Below are 17,221 nucleotides of genomic sequence, written 5' to 3'. Positions count from 1 at the left end.
CTTTTACACAACCCAGTCAGTAACTTTTACACAACCCAGTCAGTCACAGATTAATGGTGACTTTCAAGCCCTGACTTCCCCTTAGGCCTCATCTCTTATTTCAGTTCTGTGTGCACCTAAAGACTAGTTCTCAGTGTGTCTCATTATCTTTCCAGTTAGAATATAAGTGAAGAATGAAAGGGAACATGAGAAGGAGTGAAATTGGAAGCTTTCTTCTGGGAGAAGAAATGCTCACTCAGAAGGATTTAAAGTCAGAAGGATTAAGCACGATACTAGACAAGAACATTTCAATTAACCTAGGAGCTTATAAAAATCTCATTGGATTCTTAGTGCTTTTTGTGAAGTGGTCAAAACACTTCTGTTAAAGATTTCTGTGGTTTTTATGAAAATTTTCTCTACTTTTCCTGGTTTTTACTTTTTGGCAGTGCTGGGATTTGAACATGCTTGCTAGACAGGCGCTGTTATCACTTGAGTCACTTCCTCAGACCTTTATTGTTTTTAGTTATTTTTTTAGTAATGTCTGTTATTTTTGCTCACAGCCAGCCTCAGACAACAGTCCACCCATGCCTTCCGAGTAGCTGCTATCATAGGCACACACCTTCATGGTCAGCTTGTTGAAATGGATCCCATATGGCTTTGGCTCCTCATTGTAATTGAGATTGTAGACCATGTATTTTTCTTCATTTTCACTCTTTTCCTAGAGGTTTTTCCAGCAGTGAAAAATATCGGAATGTTACCTAAGCAATAGAAATTAAGGAATAAATAAATTGTGGTCTACATTTTGTGGTCTAGAATCTGTGAATCAAGTAAAGGGTGTTGGTAAAGGGGAAAAGATATATACAAGCAGGTCATAGAGGTATTGGAAAGAAAAAGGAGACAAGAGAGGGGCCTTCCACAGTTAGTGAGAACTAATAAAAGATTGGGAGCAGTCAGGTAGTTTGTAAACCATAATTCCAAGTTAATTTTTATTTATAGTGGTTAAAGTGGGGTCATTTTCAGATACCTTTTGAGTGGAGTTGGCTTTTGTAGGCTAACGGGAAAACAGGATTGCTATTTATTATGTAATTTCTGTTAGAAAATACATTCTGGATTCAGTAGAGCTGAATTTCAGAATGCTGCCTGACCTAAGTTGAGTTCTGTGGCTGTTTTCTTTCCATATTTTGGTAGAATTCCCAAACTGCCTAATTTCTCATGTGGGAGTAAAAATTTGACTGTAAATTGGTCAGAGAATAGAGATTCTATAATAATATTCTACCCAGTGCAACATTTCATGGATTTATTTGAAAAGATTTTAATTAAGTAACATTGCTAACCAAGCAGCATACCATTTGGCATAGTACTCGTTAGTGAAGACTTAAGACTGGTTTTGTATTGTGTACTAATTTAAAATGCTTATAAGATTTAGGTGGACTTTCTGATTTATATCACAAAGTAAAGAGGAACACCTGGCTTCTTGGGGCTCTAGATGGGTTTCTCAGTTGTGATTCTCTGATTAAGTAGTTTTTCCCCCCCATTTCAGGCCAGTGTTTCTCTAAAAAGTAAGAACGTTGCTGGGCATGGTGATGCCATCTGCAGTTGTAAGCCCCGGGGAGCTTGAAGCAGGAGGATTCCAGTTTTTATGTTAGCCTGGGCTACAGTAGTGAGATGCTGCTATACTCTTTTTTGTGCCCCTGCTAAGAGAAAAAAAAAACCTGTAAAAAGAAAAGAAACAGGGCTGGGAATTTGGCCTAGTGGTAGAGTGCTTGCCTAGCATGCATAAAGACTCGGGTTCAATTCCTCAGTACCACATACGTAGAAAAAAGCTGGAAGTGGTGTTGTGGCTCAAGTGATAGAACTCTCTCCTTGAGAAAAGTCCAAGGATAGTGCTCAAGCCCTGAGTTCAAGCCCCACAACTGGCAAGAAAAAAAAAAAGCCCAGAAAAGAAACAACAAAACAAAACCCCCCTCAAATTCTAAAAATGTGTATCATAGCTTTATTTATTTATTTACTTATTTAATTTATGATATCCAGGTTGGAACTCAGGGCCTCATGGTTGCTTAACTTGTTTGTTTGAAACGCTTATGTGGCTTGTGCTGTGCCATATGTCTAGCTCTGTTTGTTCTGGTTATTATTTTTTCCAGTCATGGGGCTTGAACTCTGGGCGTGGGCACTGTCCCTGAGCTCTTCAGCTCGTGGCTTCTGCCCTACCCCTTGACCTCTAGGCATTGTCCCTGAGCTCTTCAGCTCAAGGCTACCACTTGAGCCACAGTGCCATTTTCTGGTTTTCTGGTGATTAATTGGAGAAAGAATCTCAGGTCCTTTTGTGCCCCGGCTGGCTTTGAACCTTGATCCTCAGATCTTCAGCCTCCTGAGTAGGATTATAGACATGAGCTGTCATGCACGGCTTGGGATTTCTTTTTCTCATATATATTTGATGCCACAGCACTGGGGCTCGAATTTAGGGTCAGGGTGCTCTCCTTTAGCATTTTTGCTCAAGGCTGTCACAACTCTATTTCCAGCTTTTTGATGGCTAATTGGAAATGTGTGGACTTTCCTTCCCCATACTGGCTTTCAATCTTGATCCTCAGATCTCAGCCTTCTGAGTAACTAGAATTACAGATATAAACCACCAGCACCTAGCTTAAAAAGCATGTTTATTATCATAAATTAATTGTAAAAAGGGTTTTCACTATGATATATGTATAAATGAATATAATATTCTTTCTTAACACTCCATGCTCACCTTCTCCCTGTCTTTCTCTCCTTGTCACCTGTCCCTATTTCATTCACAACCTACTCAAGTTCTCCACTCTGGGCCACCTTGCTTGATAGTCATCAGTACTCTTGTGACATATACAACAGTCACCATAGGTTTTTCCCCTGGACCTGTCATCGCCCAATTCCAAACCTCACTGGGAGCCCGTTGAAAGCAGGAAAAGCCATCACAGTCCTAGCAACACCTACAACCAAAGAAGACTCATATGTGTTTGCTGATTGAGCACATAAAGGAAAGAATGACAGAATGTCTCTGCCCTGGTGGTCTGTCACCTACATTCTTCTCTATTTTAATATCTCCTTCCTTTCTGGGAAGGGGGAGCCTCAGTAAACCCTGCTAGTAGGGAGCTCTTAATTGCATATATAACCAGAAATCTAAAGATTCATGCTTCACAGCTCCCTCAGAATTGTGAAGTGGTTTCACTTGTGGGGTTCAGTGAGCTCCCCCCAAAATTTGGAGGACCCCTGTTGCTCATGGCTGGGAAATGGGCACACTCATCTTTTAGGAATCCCTGTTCTTTTTTTTTTTTTTTAAATTTCTTTTGTCATGGGGCTTGAACTCTGGGCCTGGGCACTGTCCCTGAGCTCTTCAGCTGAAGGCTACCGCCCTACCCCTTAGCCTGGGCATTGTCCCTGAGCTCTGCAACTCAAGGCTACCACCCTAGCCCTGGAGCTACAGTGCCATTTCCGGTTTTCTGGTAGTTAATTGCAGATAACAGTCTCACTGTCTTTAGTGCTCAGGCTGGCTTTGAACTGCAATCCTCAGATCTCAGCCTCCTGAGTAGCTAGGATTACAGGTGTGAGCTACTATGCCTGGCTTTGCTCCGGTTATTTTTGAGATGGTGCATCTTGGACTTTTCTGCCTAGGCTAGCTTTGAACTGAGATCCTCCAGATCTCAGTCTGAGTAACTGAGATGAGAGGTGTGTGTGACTAACTGGTACTTAGCTTAGCTCAGGTTTAGAAAAGCTGAGTGGTTTCGCCAAAGAAAAAAAGAAAGGAAAAAAAAATAAAACCCCAAAGGAAATAAGAAGGAACGATCTAGATTGAATACCAGGAGAACTGTTTGAAATCTCAGCTATTCTATAAAAACTTCATGTATACTATAGTATTTGTATCTGTAAAATGGAAATAGTACTTACCTTCTAGGGTAGAGGTGAAAATATGATGGCACATTGGTGACTATAGAAAATGTTCATTGTAAGGTGGCATTTTTCATTATACCGTTGTATTGTGTGTGTGTGTGTGTGTGTGTGTGTGTGTGTGTGTGTGTGTGTATATATATATATATATATATATATTTACTATCTTACATAGAAAGGATATAAATTTAGAAATAGTATAAGAGCCAACAATTGGAAAACATTTTGGTAACTGAATCCCATTTGCTTGTTTTGGTTTTGAATACCCCTTCCTCAGTAATAGCAGTTTATCTGACTCTACTGTTTTTTATTGTCAGGATAATGTATAGAGTCAGGTAGTAGGTGCATTGATACCCCCTGACTCTACTGTTTTTATACTAAGCCTTTCCACACCTTCCTAAGTGTGCTGTTATTCAAAGGATATAATAGTGAAAAATTCTGACATAACCTTTGTGAAAATAAAAGGCAAATCACTAAGAAAGTAACATTGGACATGCTTTTCAGAATGTAGCTAGGAGGTCATCAACAGCAGAAACTTTACAGGTCTTCAATTGGTGCCTAGACGGTCACCTTTGGTCATTTCCCTTTAACTACAGGAGTTTGAACAAAGGAATAATCTGACAATTCCATAGTGCCCAGAGGCTCAAAATGTGCATCTCATGATATCTGTATGAACTCCCACTTTTCCAACTTTTTAACACATTTGTCTGAGGCTGTTTAATCTGCCCCCTGAATTGTAATTCCTTGATGACAGATAAAGTCCTTTTCTTTCATTTTGTTTTGCATTCCCCGAGCTTCGACTGACACCCTCACAAATACAGAACTACAGAACTAAAATTTTAGAGGGAAAGCAACACTAACAGGTGGAAAACAAGAAAAAAATTAGTAAAATAGCAACATGCTGTAATGAGAATTGGAATGAAGTAATCATGAGTGAAACCAAGAGCCTACTGAGAAGAATGTGATTAAAACAGGGGTCAGCCTTGTTGAAAGCTTCTTTAAGGATTGACATTAAGCTTATATCTTATACCTAAAAGGAAGAAAAGGAGGTAGTTTAAGCAAAAAGTCTCAGAAGACCATCTAGGTAGTCTGAATGATTTGTGTGCCTCCTTGATATAGGGCACAGCCTGTTAAAGAGCCAGTGAGGGGACTGATAGACAGTGTTCTTGGTCGGGTGGGTAGGCCAATTCATAAGACTTAGAGATCTTTTAGGAATTTGAATTTTACTCATGATTTATGGAAAGCCACTGAATAGACTTTAAAACTTGGAAATGATACAATCAGACTCACAAGATTATTTCTCTTCAGTGTGGAGAAAGGACTGTTTGGTTTGACTAGAAATGAAAGAAATGTAACAGTTGCCCAAGTCAAAGATGATTGCTTTGTAAAGCTATTATTACAGAATATTGGATTTAGGATTTATTTTGGAGATATAATTGACAGGCTTCTTGTGATCTTAATGACTTCGTGGAGTGAGAAAAGAGAAATCAAAGTTGTGTCCTAGGTTTCTTGGGAAAGCAATCTCTTTGGACGCTTAGACCATTGACTGAAATGGCATAAAGGTTAGGAGTGATGAAACAGCTAAGCGAGGAATAATTAGGACATTTACTTTGGGTTTGCTAGCTTTGATAGTCATTCTTTGTTCAAGTGGCATTCATCGTAAGTATCTGAGTGTAGAGCTCAAAGAAGCTTACGTTGGATATCCATGTTGGGAAAATCAATAAAAAGAATGGCAAAAGAATAAAAGTAGATAGAGAAAGGAAAAGGATAGAGAGAAAACAATGTTTCAGCATTTAGAAGAGTGAAAGAAGTTGATCAGAAAAGAATGACTCCTTAAGGACTCACTCTGTCCTGGTGAGAGTAGTACTTCAAGCAGACTAGCATTTGAAGAAAGGACATGGCTGTAAGTGTAGAGTTCTGCCAAGAGGTATGTATAGGAGAGAAAAGTGCTGTTGAAAGTGGGCTTTTTATACCTAGTAGTTCAGTGGAATGATAGAAACACAAAGCTTATTGTGGTTGACTGAAAAGGAAGTGAGAAATGAGACCGTAGACAGTTTGTAGTTGCTTGACTCTATGTGGATAGACACCTTAAATGGGTCCTGCTACACTGGCTTATATGAGGAGTCCTAAAACACCCTTTAATAGGCTTAAGGATTTGCATGATCCATAAATAACTGTAGGAAATTAGAACTGAAGTTTTAGCATTTGATTGTTAAGAGATTCTGAATTTCTTAGGGGGGTTCCATTTTAGAATAAAGTTGAATGTCTGTGTTAATTCCTAGAGTTAGTATTATAAACATTAAAACTTGGGAGTATTTACTTTTTCAGGAAAGCTATAAGCCTTGAAAATTAGGCAAAGACAAATTCATCTTGAAACACTTAGAAATTCATTTTGGGTTTTTTTTTTTTTGGTAATTGCAATGTTGTAGTAAGACAGATATCTAACTAGGAATTTCATTTGGCAGTTTTGTACATGTTCTTGTTCTAAATTAAGCACTGTTTCTATGGCTTAGATTTTTTTCCTTTATAAATAGAATTTTAATCATTGTAGGTTACATGTTTTTCTAACTGTGTTATAATTGGCACTGGCTACAACTTAATCTCACAATGTGTGTAATAATTCTAGTAATATTTTATAAGAACTCTTGTTGAATGAAAATAAAGAGCATCATTTGAATATATTTATATATTTAAATTGTAGTTCATGTTTTTCTGTAACAGTATGGAAAGAGCATATGACTACTTCAAAATCAGCTTAGTCTGTCACTGGATATGGTTTTACTTATATTTAGAAGCCACATTATGTTTAGAATCATAGTGTTATCCACTATTGAAGTTCATTCACATGTTTTTTTGAATATGTAATATAGTAGGATAGTTACTAGAAGAGAAAGTATTACTGAAAAGTCTGCTTTCCAAACATGATATGCCTGCCTATTTTTGATTTTGAGATGAGGATTTGCTAACTTTGCCTGGGATTGTATCTTCCTGCTTCTTCCATGTTAGATGATGTTTCTGTAGTTTGTCCGAGTCTGAGATGCATAGTAGGGGAATTGGGATCACTGAGAGAGATGGAAGAAGGGGGGGGAGGATAAAGAGGAAAGGAAGGAGGAAAAAGTGGAAGTAAAGAAGGAAAGAAGAAAGGAAGGATGAATCAGAGAAAAAGGCGTGGATATTAAATCAAATTGCATAGAATGTTGGACCATCCCAGTTCCCCAGTTTGAATTGAGACTAAGATCTTTAATAGATTTTAAAGGTAATTCTCTTTTGTGCTTTACTTGTTTTACTGTCAAAATGAGAGTATATTTAGTTTTAGGATTGAGTTACATTGATACCCAAATGAAGACTGTGCTTCAGAGCCATTACCTTGGAAGGCTTTCTCTTTCCAGGACTGTTTTGAAGGTAAATTTGTCTCACCATTTTTTTTTGTCAGTCATGGGGCTTGAACTCTGGGCCTGGGCGTTGTCCCTGGCCTCTTCTGTTCAAGGCTACCACCCTACCCCTTGAGCCACAGTGCCACTTCCAGTTTTCTGGTAGTTAATTGGAAGTAACAGTCTCACAGACTTTAGTAAGGGTGCCCAGGCTGGCTTTGAACCACGATCCTCAGATCCCAGCCCTCCTGAGTAGCTAGGATTATGGGCCCACCACCCTGGCCCAACTTATCATCTTTTGTTTACATCTCACTTTTGAGAAAGTATAGATATCCTGCTTGATGACCCACCATAGTCTCTGTAGCAGGCCTCGTGGGCCTTTATAATGCCTCCAAAACTCAAATGCACCTTCCATGATGGAAGATCAATACTATTTATTGAAGGGAATCTATAAAAAGTTCTACAGGGCAGAACTGCAGGAATTTGGACTAATGGTAGAGTCCTTTCCTTGTATGCATGAAGACCCAGATTCCATTTCTTCGTACCACATACGTAGAGAAAAAAAAGCTGGAAGTGGTGCTGTGGCTCAAGTGGCAGAGCTCTAGTCTTGAGAAGGCCAGAGGACAGTGCTCAGGCCCCAAGCTTAAGCCCCAGTACTGCCCCCCCCCCAAAAAAAAAAGCAAAAAAAAAATCTACAAGGATTTTCCGAAAAGGAACTATAAAAACATTGTAACTGGATAGAATTCTTGAAATAGATATTGTGGCCTACCTGAATCAGTAGTTTTGAAGGGTACACATCTCATTTGGAAATTAGTATTGTTACTTTTAAAGCCTAGTAACTGATTGTACTCTGTAACCCTAGTTTTGGATGCAATTATTATTCTATTAATGTCATAAAACACATGGCATTACCATTAATTAGTACTATTTCCTGTGTAATTTTAAGATAATAGCATTAGTAGAGAATTGTCTGCATTATGTTCAGAATAAAATTCCTATTGTAGTTCTAGTTTCCCTTTCCAGAAATTGGGGGAAGGCTGGAATTTGGCTTCCCATTATGTAAATCTTAGCCATCAAATTTTAATGTGACTAAAACTGTTACATTTAGAGTAAGTAAGTACATATACATTTCTATGAGAGTGGAATATTAACATTGCCAATCAATTTTTTTTTTTTGTCAGTTGTGGGGCTTGAACTCAGGGCCTGAGCACTGTCCTTGGACTTTTCTCAAGGCTAGAGCTCTTCCAGCTTTTTTCTATGTATGTGTACTGAGGAATCGAAGCCAAGCCCTCGTGCATGCTAGGCAAGCACTCTACTGCTAGGCCAAACTCCAGGCCCCAATCATCCTTTTAAGTAAATCATTTTATTTTTAATTAAGTTGATCTTAAGTATAATTTTATTTTTCTAGATTGCAAAAACTAAATTTTAATGACTTTTTCTTTTTCTTTTTTTTTTTTGCCAGTCCTGGGGCTTGAAGTCAGGGCCTGAATTCAAGTGCCTGTCCTTGGGTTTGCTCAAGGCTAGCACTCTACCTCTTGAGCCACAGCACCACTTCCAGCTTTTTCTGTGTATGTGGTACCATGGAATCGAACCTGGGTCTTTGTGCATGGTAGGCAAGCACTCTACCACTAGGCCAAACTCACAGCCTCAGTGACCTATTTTTAAAAGTAGCTTTTCACATTTTTACTATAATAATAAGTATGCAATAAATTTTTTAAAACTAGTAACTAAGTTAAGCAGAAAGTGATTTAAAATCTGACTGATCCAAACATTCAACAGACCAATATGCGGAAGTAGTAATTTTTGATAATAATTCCACTTAACTCATTCTAAGCTGTCATCAATAAATACTTGAACTTTTTCCATGGAAGGCATCATGATAAGAGTTACATGCTACCGTTGGAAACCACTAACTGTAGAAATTACCAGCACATGCTTTCTGTGCATGGTTTGCTTCATTTGTGTGGGTCTTTACATAGCTGAATAATTCTAAATCAACTAGAAAGATGTATGGCTAGTATTTACATGAAAGTTTGGAACTTACTAAAGCAATATACTTGGTTTCCAGTAAATGGAATATGTGCCGTTTGAATTTTTCTGACTTGTTTTCTTTCTCTGGCAGGCATGCTGTGCTGTGTCATCTTTTTCAGCACTTGCCATTATTGGTCTGATGGAGAATTGATTTTCTTTTTTTAAAAAATAAAGCTTTGCTGGGTGCTGGAAGCTCACACTTGTAATCCTAGCTACTCAGGAGGCTGAGATCTGAGGATCGCAGTTCAAAGACAGCCTGAGCATGAAAGTCCATTAGATTCTTACCTCCAATTAACCACCAGAAAACCAGAAGTGGCATTGTGGTTCATATGGTCCAGCAGTAGTCTTGAGCCAAAGAGCTGAGGGACAGCGCCGAGGCTCAGAGTTCAGGCCCCACAGCCAACAAAAAAATAATAGGGAAATAAAGCTTTGGTTTTATTAGATTAGTAATTAGCTTTCTATCTTCATAAGGTCATGAATACTTCTTAAATGTTTATTTTCTTTAGTGCTTCATAAAGTTCTCATTTTTATTTATTTATTTCAAATTTTGTGAGGCAAGATCTTCCTGATTTCAGATATGCATCAGCACTGCACTGTTCATTGCTAATTTTTTTTTTCCCATCAGTCCTGGGGCTTGCATTCAGGGCCTGGGCTCTATCCCTATGCCTCTTTGTGCTCAAGGCTAACACTGTACCACTTGAGCTACAGCTCCACTTCTAGCTTTTTTGAATAGTTATTGGAGATAAGAGTCTTTTTCAGAGGGACTTTTCTGCCTAAGCTGGTGGTTTCAGACTATAATCCTTAGATCTCAGCCTCCTCCTGCATAGCTAGGAGTAGCTAGGATTACAGATGTGAGCCACCAGTGCTGGCCGTTGCTGAATTTTTTTTTTAACATAATAGCATTTTTACATTGCTCATTGCTATTTTTAATGGTAATTAAATATTGCCACCTGACTCATAGCAAATAATTAGAAAAATAGTATACATTGTATTTTTTTTAGCTTGTCATTATTTTAGGAAAGCAGTTTTTGTATTACTGCAAGACTTTTCTTCTAGTTTGCTAATTAACTTCTTATACTCTCCTTTTGGATTTAGTATTGTCATAAATATTATGTTTATGTAAAAATTTACTTTGGTTTTAGACAAGCAAAATCTTTTCATTCTTTAAGCAATATTTTCACTTGTATGCATGAGCTAGTAAGCCTTTCTGTTTATACTTAGGAAATTTTTTTTTCCTGATACTGGGACTTGAACTCTGTTCCTGATACTTTTGTTCATTAGTTAGCACTATACCATCTGAGCCACACCTTCAACCAGAGCAAGTTCTTGTTTCTTCCAGCTTTTTTCTGTGTATGTGATATCCAGGAATCGAACCTGGGTCTTCATGCATGCTAGGCAAACACTCTACCACTAGGCCAAACTCCCGGCCCTCATAGCTTGGATTTTTTTTTTTATTATACAAATATTAAATCATTTACTGAAAAGAGCACAGGCTTTCCAGTTTAATGATTGTGTGTTTAAGTCCTGTTTCTGCCAATTTACCAGTTACACAGTTGAGCTGTTTGAATGTTTGAGTATTTTCTTCATTTGTGTATACTTTACTATTTTGCAAAGTTCTGAGACTGGAAATGTGTTGTAAGACGTAAAGTACTTCAATTCATTATTTCCCTCCTACGAATTTTTATTCATCCCTGGAAAAAAGGCTTATATTTAAAGCATCCAGTTTGAACAGAACCAAATAATCCAGAGACCCAGACTGAGAGTAAGAAGTCTTGGGCTGTGCTTAGGCCTTTTCTATTTCAAAAGTTTTGTATTAGTGACTTTTTTTTTTGCCAGTCCTAGGGCTTGAACTCAGGGCCTGAGTTGAACTCAGGGTGCTGATAGCAGAAGATAAGTCTTGAGGCTAGCTTAAGCAAAAAGCTACCCCATCTCAATCAATGAAAGCCATGTGTGATGATGTGTGCCTGTTATTTTATCTCAGCTAGGAAGGAGGCATAAATTGGAAGATTATGATCTGGCTGGTCCAGGCAAAAATGCAAGGCACTATTTGAAAAGTAAGCAAAAAGACTATAGGCCTGGCCTAACAAATCTAGACAAAGCCCTGAGTACTTTAAATCTTAGTATTGTCAAAATATTTATAAAAGGAAAAAGGAAAAGGAAAGGAACGGATGAGATGGAAATGAGAAAGAGAAAGGAGAAGAAAATGAAAGATCAAGAAGCTATCAAACGTGAACCTGACTGGGTCCAGTGGCTAATGCTACGATCTTAGCTACTTAGGAAGCTGAGATATAAGGATCTAGGTTCTAAAGCATCCTGGGCACAAAAGTCCATGAAACTTATCTCCATTTCACCACCAGAAAACTGGAAGTAGCGTGTGGCTCAAGTAGTAGAGTGCTACTCCTAAGCTGAAGAGCTCAGAGACAGCACCCAGGCCTAGAGTTTGGCCTAGTAGTAGAGTGCTTGCCTAGCATGCACCAAGACCTGAGTTCAATTCCTCAGTACCACATACATAGAAAAAGCTGGAAGTGATGCTGTGGCTCAAGTGGTAGAGTGCTAGCCTAGAGGAAATCCCAAGGAGAGTGAGTGTTCAGGCCCTGTACTAGTACAGGCTCATGCCTGTAACCCTAGCTACTCAGGAGGCGGAGATCTGAGGACTGAGGTTCAAAGCCAGCTCGGGCACTAAAGGGGTAGTTTGGTATCTTTGAGCTGAAGAGCTCAGTGACAGCACCCAGTCCCAGAATTCAAGACCCATGCGCCCCTCCCCCCATTAAAAAAAAACCTGGATCTCTTCTCCCATTTATATGTAAAGGCACTATGTCCTGACAGCCTGTGAATTTTGAAAGCCGATTTTATTTTAAGAGATGTCTTTTCTAATATCTTAATATATACTTTACATTGTTCTGATAACTCATCTTTTGTCTTTCTAATAGTAAGAATTATATGGTAGATTCTATAAATTTTAAAAATTATAAATGTGAATTCCTTTCTTTAAAGCCTTATAACTTTCTTTACCAAACAATACATTCTATTGGCATACATATTAATTTAGTCACTTACATTTCTTTTTTTTTTTCCCATGCCTGGGTCCTGAACTCAAGGCCTGGGCACTGTCTTTGGGCCTTCTCAAGGCTAGAGCTCTACCACTTGAGCCACAGCACCATTTCTGGCTTTTTTTCTATGTGTGTGGTACTAAGGAATCAAACCCAGGTCTCTGTGCATGCTAGGCAAGCACTCTACCACTAGACTAAACTAGACTATTTGTTAGTGAGAGCATACTACGTGAAACATTTTAAAATATGTGGATAGAGTCTAAGGTCATTCTCCATCTGTTATTTATTTTGATTTTTTTTGTGAGACTAGTGAGAAAAGGGGGGGCTACAGCTTTAATAATAGGGCAGATGATCTAGATATGAACCCTGTTATTTGTACAAAATATACATTCGTATATGAAATGGAACCAAACCTTTGTCATTCAGAATAAGCCAGAGAAAGAAATGTTTTATAGCCTTGGTAACGTTCACAGAGAATTCCATGGTTGATAGGATTCATTTGAAATACAGTGAGTAAAAAAATTATTTGACTTTTCTATGTCAGTGACTCATACCTGTAATCTTAACTCCTCATGGAGGCTGAGATATGGAGGATGAGTGTTTCAGATGAGCCTTGGCTGAAGAGTCTGTAAGACTTGATCTCCAAAATAACCATCTAAAAGAGTGTTAGCCAACCAAATACTATAAGCATGTTCAAGACCCTAAATCAGACCCTGGTACTGGAAAATAAATGTTTGATTCAATTTTTGAGTTATTAAGTAATATTTATTGATATTGCAAATGTTTCTGAAACAAAATCTATTATGATTATATGTGTGAGTGATAAATTTATGGTTTTTCTTCAGTATTTTATGGATTTTGTTTATTTGTTTTTTAGTGATGCTGGGATTTGAACTCATTGCTTCATTCTTGCTAGGTATTTATAATTGAATCACCTATACCCTACTCTTACAGAGTTATTTTGTAGAATAGTGATTGTGTATGATTTATCTTTGGTTCCGTCTTATTGCCTTGATAAAATGGAAAACTTATTTCATAAATGAAAACTATATAACATAGTTTTATGAATTGGGCTTTGGAATTTCTTTGCAGCAGCAGACTATTTCAGGCTACTGCTGAATTGTTATTTTAAAATAATAGGTTTTTCTTTTGTGTTTCAAGCTCTTGTTTTGAAAGTTTGGGGTTCTTTCGGCAAGAAAGTATATGTAGATAACTAGTTTACACCTTTAGAGAGTCAAACTTTAAGTATACCTAAGAATATATCATAAATTAGGAACTGATTTAGCTATTTTTTTCATTTCATTTTTCTTGGGATGATAAAAGAGTGGTACTGTGAATGATTATTACCTTTGTTTTACTTAATGAAATATTGGTATGGCTTGTTAGTTTTATATTAATATATAACTTTTGAAGACATTCTTATGAGTATTGACAAACTATAGGTCTTTGTTAGGAAGATTGTTGGTTTGAGTTGTTTTGGAATACTGTAGCTATACAGAGGGGAAGCATTTTATTCGTTATCTCATCCTGCAGTGGTCAGGTGCTTTTCTGAATAACTGATGTCTTAGGACTTCTAGTGAATGCCAGTAATTGCAGATCAGAAAACAGATTGATGTCTGAATATTAACTCATATATGAAAAACCCTGAAAAAAACAAAACTTGGGCTGGTGTCCTTAATGCTGTGTAATTCAAACTTTCTACTTCTCATTAGTGGTTAACTCTGCTCTAATGATAGATGTTAGAGATGACTCCAGACCTTAATATAAGAAATTCTGACTTTTGACTTTTTCTTTGGAAACATTTAGATTTTGTTGTTATGTGAAAACAATATTGATTTCATCCTGTTGGAAAACTAAGGTAGAGGGAAGAAGGGAAAAAAAATCAACTATCAGAATCAACACAGGGACAGCCATTGATAACATCTGGATGTTTTTTTGTTTTTTTGTTTTTTTTTTTTTTTGCCAGTCCTGGGCTTGAGCTCAGGGCCTGAGCACTGTCCTTGGATTTTCTCAAGGTTAGAGCTCTACCACTTGAGCCTCAGCACCACTTCTGGCTTTTTTCTATGTATGTGGTACCGAGGAATCGAACCCGGGTCTTCGTGCATGCTAGGCAAGCACTTTAACCACTAGGCCAAACTCCCGGCCCCTGGATGTGTTTTTGACTAGTTTTTTTTTTTCTCTTTTTTAACCTTATTAATTTTACCCTGTCTAGTTTCTGTTCCTCTTTTATTCTTTCACTTTACTTGAATATTTAAAATGTTTCATTAGCATATATACAGCAAAGTGAAATAATGATTTGCATTGTGACTTTTTTATACATGCCTTTGTATATGTTGGTCTTACCTACTTTATTTCTTATTTTATCCTCCTCTAACCCACTGAACCCCTTTCTCTGCCCTAATAATCTCCCTTACACTTTCATGTCTTTTTCCATAGGTTGCATATGAGAGGAAAGACACTTTATGTTTCTTTATTTCTAACTTCTGAGGTGATTATAATTTTTTTTCAGGACTCATAATCTCCCACACAGAATTGTTGGTAATTTACCAACAAATTAACTTTTTTTCTCTTTCTTCATTGTTTGTAGGGCTGAACTCTGGGCTAGTGCTCTACCACTTTGAGCTACAGTGCCACTTCTGGTTTTTTGGTGGTTAATTGGAGATAAGACATTTTAGTGCCTGGACTGACTTTGGACTGTGATCCTTAGATCTCAGCCTCCTGAGTTGTTGGTACCTGGCTACCAACAAATAAACTTTTTTTAAAGATATTATTTATAGACCAAACAGCTAAAAATATATATTCTTGTATACAACTCAATTGAGTTAAGATTGTTCACAAAGTTTTGCAGCAATCACTACTGTTTACATTTAGAATCATGTTTTTATACTCTCACAGGTATTCACAGGTAGTCAGTTACTTTCCATTCTCTGGTCTTATACTCTCACAGGTATTCACAGGTAGTCAGTTACTTTCCGTTCTCTGGTCTCGGAGCACGAGGGAAGCACTTACTTGTCTATATCGTTGTTGGTTCTGGGCATTTTATGAGTGAAATTGTACATATATGAACCTTTATTACTGACTGCTTAACTGTACACAGCGTGTGTGTGTGTGTGTGTGTGTGTGTGTGTGTGTGTGTGTGTGTGTGTATATTGGTACTGGGAGTTGAACTCAAGGCTTTACATTCTCACTGTTCTGTTTTGTTTCTTTCCTCTCTCTCTTGGCTGGTATTCTACCACTTGAGTCAAATCCCCAACCTAGGTTTTTTTTTCCCTGGCTAATTGGAAATAGAATCTTTGTGACTTTTTTTTTTTGGCCTATGATGTCTTAAACTGCACTTCTGACATCTTAGTCTCTGAGTAGCTAGGATTATAGACATGAGACACCAGTGCCTAATCCTTCTGTTTGTGGTTGACACCAGGATCTGAATTCAGGGTCTTGAACTTGACTGGCACTCTATGAACGCTGCCTCCAGCCTAGCTTTCTGCTGGTTATTCTGGAGAAAGTCTCTCCCAACTTTTCTTTCTAAACTAACTTTGAACTGTGATCCTCTAGACCGCGACCTCCTGAGTAGCTAGGAGTAGAGGTATCTAGCATCAGTCCTTTTTGTTTGTTTGTTTATCCTGTTGGATCCACTGATGTACACTGCTATTTATTCATTTAGTAAATAAAGGAAATTTTTCCTTCACTTTTTGACTATTTACTAATAGTGTTGTGGTAAACATTCTTGTACATGTTTTGTTTGAGCATATGTTTTTTCACTTGGTGTAAATAGCAGAGTAACATTTTCAGAACTATTACATGTACCTGGAAGAAGAAAGTAGTCTCTTAAATAACAGGCAGGAGGTACCCTGGTTACCCGAATAATCCTTTCTGAAATGGTTTCATATTAGCAGTGTTCCACTTAGTGTGGGTGTATGTGGTTTTACTTTTATGTCTTATAGAGAAATCTTGTATAACAACAGGAAATTGTTCAAGTGTGCTTTTGTCTTTATCCAGAAAAGTAGTGGTGACATTTCATTTTAAAATTCTTGCTGCTAATAATTCATATTGTCTGAAATAATTTGGAGACTATACAATCCAGCAGAAATCTGAGATTTGGGTACAACTTCTGTATAAATCCCAGTCCCTGAATCTTTTTTGTTTTTTGTTTTATTTTATTTTATTTTATTGTCTGGGTAAGTATAGAGGGGTTACAGTTACATTCGTCAAGTAGTGGGTGTATTACTTATCACACATTGATACCCCTTCTCATGTTTTTGTCCCCGTGTCCCATCCCTTATCCCCTCCCAATAATCTTGATTCCTCTCCCTTCCGTTCTCTATTTCAAAGAAGTAAATATATACAATATACGAGGTAACAAAATCAGATACAGTAACCACCTGAGATTAACCATAAAGGGAGAAAAAGAGAAAAGAAATAACATAGTAAATTAAGAACAAAAATCACAAAGATAAACCTCTTGTTTCCATATCCTAGAGTTCATTTCATTTATGACCATATGGACATAGATTTTTGAGCTGTTGTGATCTGCTAGGAGAGTCTTGGATGTGTATTAATTATTACAAATGAGGGAAACAATGGAGCCTATACTTCTTTGAGTCTGGCTTATTAATTATGATTTTTTCCCAAATCTTTCCATTTCCTTACAAATGGGGCTATGTTCTTTCTGATGGCAGCATAAAATTTCATTGTGTATAAGTACCACATCTTCTTGATCCATTTATCTACTGAGGGGCATCTGAGTTGATTCTGTGTCTTTGCTATGGTAATTAATGCTACAGTGAACATCATTGTGCTAGTAAGTGTAGTATGCCCTTGTTTCTGGACATTTGGGTAAATGCCCGAGTGGGATTGTTGAGTCATAGGGGAGCTCTA

General features: G+C 37.5%; 1 protein-coding gene across 7 annotated transcripts in view; it reads left to right on the top strand.

The window, feature by feature from the left end:
- The window catches only part of Lclat1 (lysocardiolipin acyltransferase 1), a 126,955-nt gene that overhangs the window by 21,283 nt on the left and 88,451 nt on the right, over positions 1-17,221 (top strand). Inside the window, exon 1 of one of the 7 annotated variants that reach the window (XM_090337213.1) lies at positions 5,519-5,821. The exons of the other annotated variants lie outside the window; for them this stretch is intronic. The gene's annotated coding sequence lies outside the window, so the exon portion shown is untranslated. Of the gene's footprint in view, positions 1-5,518; positions 5,822-17,221 lie in introns of those variants that run through there. 7 annotated transcript variants of the gene reach the window in all.

Source organism: Megascapheus bottae, chromosome 7, assembly GCF_031878675.1.
Source record: "Megascapheus bottae isolate mThoBot1 chromosome 7, mThoBot2.hap1, whole genome shotgun sequence".
NCBI lineage: Eukaryota > Metazoa > Chordata > Mammalia > Rodentia > Geomyidae > Megascapheus > Megascapheus bottae.
Note: the sequence above shows the minus strand (reverse complement) of the source record. Positions and strands in the feature narration are given on the sequence as shown.